General features: G+C 34.4%; 1 pseudogene; it reads right to left on the bottom strand.

Annotated features, from left to right (window-relative positions):
* Nucleotides 1-1,936: 1,936 nt before the first annotated feature.
* LOC145637061 (GDSL esterase/lipase At1g29660-like) lies at nucleotides 1,937-5,238 on the bottom strand (annotated as a pseudogene).
* Nucleotides 5,239-5,550: the final 312 nt, after the last annotated feature.

Below are 5,550 nucleotides of genomic sequence, written 5' to 3'. Positions count from 1 at the left end.
ATTCAAAGCCTATGCAGTTGTTTTGCGATCGTTAGTCGACCCTGCTGATAAGTCCAATTTATATAGTGTTTTACCCCTGTCCCTTGGTCATAATTAGTAGTGTTTTTGGCTCTTTAGAGCCACTTTTATTACTAATTGGTGTTTTCTAGTGTTTTCGTAGATTTGGTTGACTTTTGCAGGGATTTTCACTTTTGGAGCATTTTCCCGAGATATTATGGAGCAATTACGAGCTCTAGAGAAGCACAACTAGTTTCTATAGCCTAGGGTCGGTTAGAGCCATCGAACTTGTGATAAAGGGCTCGGTATATGTGATACCGAGGCATTTGGACCGAGTATTCAAGACCAGAAGAGAAAATCCAGATTGGTCCGGACAAGTGAAGCCTAATCAAAGTCCAAATAGTAGCCCAAGAGAGCCGCTCGGCCAAAGAGGCTGGCGCCCGGAGGCGCGCCCGACCGGGCGAGGGAAGCAAGGCTGGCACCCGAACTCGCGCCCGGCTGAGCGCGAGAAGTGCATCTGAAGGAAAAAGGCGCGCCCGATCGGGCGGTGCCTCGCCCGATCGGGCGCGTGTTTTTATTAGGGGTTAATTATCGACGTTTAAGTTTGTTTTAGTTTAAGATTCTTGCTTAGTATAAATACTTTTCCGTTAAGCGAGTTTAGGATTTCTTCTTTTTACTCTTTCTTAATTCATCCTTAGATTTTCTCTCTCTACTTAGCTTTTAGATTAGTTTTCTCTCTCATATACTTTGTTCTTAAGTCTATTCTTAATTCCAGATTTCTTTGGTAACGATTTCTCTTCTCTTAATCTTAGTTATTTATTTTATTCCTTTGATCATGTCTTGTTTTATTACTTTGATTTGTTTAGATTTAATTATGTGTGAGTAGTTTTATTTCTAGGGTTTATGGGGATCCATAAATAATATGAAAGGGTAATTTATTGTTGTTAATTGTCAATAGTAGATTAATTTCCTATTGATTGATTTATGCTCTGTGACTAGATTTGCACAGATCTTTTATGCATGAGTTTGACAATATTGATTCGAGATTCGAAAGATGAGAATTGATGTTTAGGTTTAGTTTCAATAGGCAGGTTAATTTATAAATGGTTAACTCGAGATTCGAGAGATGAGATCTAATATCGGTAAATTAATTGTGTGATTGTAATACGTAGCGAAAACCCTTTATGATCTGATTAATGTATGCATTGATGATTGATTATTATGTTTTACCCTGGAATATTATTTATTGGTGAACCTATGCCCTAGACTTTTTAATTCATTGTTTTCTCCTTATTCTTAATCTTCGTAGTTTAGTTTTATATCCAAATTTACATATTGGTTACTTGATAATTTAGATTATATTAATTAATTAGGAATGAAAAGACTCGTTTCCCTGTGGATTTGACCCTAATTCCCTATCTATTATTAGTTAGCGGTGTTAGGAATTACTTTTGATTAGGTGATACGACTCAAGCCTGTCACCTGCATATAGCTATGAATCCGTTGTTTCATGAACGTACAAAGCATATTGAGGTAGATTGTCATTTTGTTCATGATGAGTTATTAAAGAGTAATATTTCTACTTCATATGTTTCGACTAATCATTAGTTGACAGATATTCTTACCAAGGCTCTTGGACGACAACTGTTTGGTTTTTCTTTGACGCAAATTGGCCATTCGTGATTTGCATGCTCCAACTTGGACTCAGATACCATGTGATTGATATCAATACAAAAGACTAAGCCGTTTTCTCCGCATCTTCTCCTACTTTAACCAGAGACATTGAAGATTAAAATTCAGGTTGACCATTATAAGATCATTCTGTGGACACTTTTATCAGCAACACAAAATGAAATAAAAAAAGGTGGGATTGTTCGCAAATAAATATGAATGTTGATTAATAGAACCACATATTTGGAGCAACATTATATTAATGTCACTAATATGAGAATGTCGCTTTGTCCTGTTGGCTGCTAATTAATTCATCAATGTTCATCGGATTAGCAATCCGACGATCTAGAGAACAATATGCAGCTTCTGCTACTCCTCCATTTATAACATTAGTAGGATGAAATCCGTCAGAAGAATGCATACGAATCCCGATTGGCGCATGGTGTACTATAAGGCTCACACTTGAAATCACTCCTCAATGTGCAACATGTCGAGTTTGAATTAATACCTGCATTATTTAGCATAATGATTTTGTACATTAGATATATAGAAATTACATTGTTTCGTTCTAGTGTAGTTTGAACTAATAACGTGACTGTTAAATGACCAATTCAACAAAAAGCTTAAGCCGATGGTTGAGACCCAAAAATATGTTTTATACTTTATCATGCCCTCTAACACGAGAGCCCGTTGGGCTTGAAGTGTGGATACAACATGGGTCCACTTCATACCCTGCGCTTAATTTTCCACTTTGAAAGAAGAGGTAGTGGATGATAAAATTCGAACTCGTAACTTTTGTGTCACGCTGGCTCTTGACACCATGTTAAATGACTAACTTAATCAAAAGCTTTTAAACAGTGTTAACTAACTTAATACACATGTTAAATTGTTAAATGACGTACCTTCAGGAAGGGGGTTTAAGGCTTGCAGGGCGGAGACACTAATTAGCGTAAATTTAGCCCCAGGGAGCCCTGCATTCAATTCTTCCACAAGCGATTCAAGCTTTGTATTGAACATATTTGCTGCTTGGTTGATTTCATCTACACAGTCCGTTGCAATGTTCCTAATAATTTGAGACGGAATGCAACCAATATTACCCAAACCGAAAATCGCTACCATTCTAGCACCAGTATTATATAGTGCCTAACACAAGAAAAATTAAACCAAAATTAAGTAGACATTATCGACGTTAGTCAACTTCATTGCTTTGCAAAATAAATAGATTAGGGAGGTATCAGAGGTGTGAAGCAACAAAGAAAATACCCCTAATCGTGTTCTATATCGAGAAATTAGTAGATCAGTATACTGATCAAGGGTGAAGAGCCTCTGTGAAGGATAATATTGCGGCAAGAAGTAATTATTAATGTAGTCATTGACACCAATATCCACAGTGTACAAGCACTTGTTCAAGTAGTTTGAAACTGGACCAAAAACCATAAATTGGAGCCTTAAGATGGTCATCATATAATTTTGTATTTCTCTATCCAACCATATCCGATCACCCTGTAATAAAATTTATGATCAATACAAATGATTATATAGGTCTAGTAGAAAATGCACGCTTATGTCATGTTTATATATGATTAGACAAAATTGTGAAAAAGGGACCTTTTAAGTGGTTGACTTTTTGAAAAAGGATCTTAGAAGTGAAAACTTGTGAAAAATGACCTTTTAAGTTGCAAATTGTTTGTATGGGGTACATAGGTGAGCTTGCGTGGTGGTCAATGCCGGAGCTCTAGCGTTGACTATCACGTGTTAGTCACTTGACTTTTCTTTTTTTAAAAAAAATCCCCAAATTTCCTTCCTTTCCCGACATAACCAATTCAAGGAAAGGGATAGGTTGGAAAATGAGAGAAATTTGGGATGTTTTTTTTAACAAAAATAAAATAAAATCACGTGACTAACACATGATAATCAACGCAGTTCCGGCATTGACCACGACGCAAGCTCACCCAAGTACCTAATACAAACAAAATGCAACTTAAAAGATCCTTTTCACAAGTTTCCACTTAAAAGGTCATATTTTAAAAAATCGACCAATTAAAAGGTCCTTTTTTCACAATTTTCTCATTTGATGAATACTAGTAAAAATTTATTGATGAACTATTTTTCTATCTTGTCATATATACTTGAGAGTTTGTGGTTTGTTATTAGTATGATAATTTTTTTGAGAAGCTAGTTATTATAGTACAATATCATTGTCAATTTAGAAAATAAAAATATATGAATTATACAGGTAGAAATAATGATCATACCGCTTGTGATCCAGTTTCCATGAGAATTCCAGCAGCTGCGGATGCAAAATTGACACCTCTCAATATATCTTGACCCATTTGATCTCTATATGGTGATATAGACTTGTCGAATCCCAAATATGTAGCTGTAAAATCAACACATTTGAATATTCTGTTGTTAAGAAAATTACCATACAGAATAGTATAACTAACAAAAAAGGAAAAATTGTCCTAGTTAATCAATTTGTTTATCAAATGGCAAAGTGGTAAATAAAACAACATAAATGTCTAGTTAATATGACATTTTTGTAAATATATCAACAGTGGGACCCATGTTAAATAAAAAGTTGTTGATTTATTTACAATTTTCCCATTTGAAAAACAAATTTTGTTTACCATATTGATAAACTTGTATTTTCTCAAAATTATGTACTAAAATTGGACAAAGCTTTGCGAATTAAACCCTTGATAAAGATTAAGTGTATGATTAACTGCTAGCCTAGCCATGATGAAGCCCATATGTTATAGGTCCTAAACAATTTTCTTTCCATATGGGAGAAGATTACGGCTCTTAGACCATCTTTAATGGTCAGACTTGAGGGAGTTTTTAAAGAGAGAGAAAATATATTTTGCAAAAGATACAATACTCGATTGAAAAGAAAGTTGCTAAATTTAGATACCCAACTTCGAGTTTCATTTGACAAAAAGTGTAAGCCCTTTATCAATAGTATAATTTATTTATATCCACGCCACTGAAGACTACAAGTAACATATACACTTCATCCAATGTATTTTGTACATCCTTTACAATTTTCTTTACGATAGCTTAATACTAGTATAATGGATGTATGAAATTTTATAATGGGTATAACAAATTATGCCAAAGCATAGAGAAAATATTGTTCAAGTATTGTGGGAAAAATTAAATATATTTTGTCAAAATACTTGCAAGCTAGTGATTAGAATTTTGAGCTATAAATCCATCCTTTAATATACTTGTGTATTTTTATTTTTTTATTCCTATTTAATAGTAACAAGTTGTTCAAAGGACAGACAACATTTCAATGAGGTTAACCTTCCAGTAACTGATAAAATGAGGTATACTTACAGATATAATCCTCAATAGTCCGGTTATTGGTAAACTGCCAGTTGGTACGCCGCCAGGAAAATCAACCCCATACGGCGGGTAGTTTGCTTTAGCTATTGTCTTGAGGTTATTGTTGTTTCCAACATTGGACAACGAGTCCCCAAAAATGAAGTAACATGGCACTTTTGGTTTGCCCTCAACCAAAACCGCGCAAACCATAAAAATAACAAAAATTATAATTCTTAACATTTTGGAAATTGATTGCGTGCGAAGTGTTATTCTTACAACTCTGTGATATTGAAGATGAGATTAGTGGTCTTGCATTGCATGTTGTTGCTACCATACTTATAGCACGTTATTGTGATAAGGAAATCCAAGCAACGCATATACGGCATTTCAAAACGTTTAAGTTTGTATAAAAAATCAATCATTAAAGGATTAAGACTAGTTGATGTTCATTTTAATTTATTGAATAACTAGTTGATAGTTGGTCTTATCAGCTGCTAAATGACATGTGATTTTGTTAGATGATTTGACCCATTAATCAGATACATACGCTAC

The sequence above is a fragment of the Chenopodium album genome, chromosome 6, assembly GCF_948465745.1.
Source record: "Chenopodium album chromosome 6, dcCheAlbu1.1, whole genome shotgun sequence".
NCBI lineage: Eukaryota > Viridiplantae > Streptophyta > Magnoliopsida > Caryophyllales > Amaranthaceae > Chenopodium > Chenopodium album.
The sequence above is the reverse complement of the archived record's forward strand: the minus strand, read 5'-3'. Positions and strand labels throughout refer to the sequence as shown.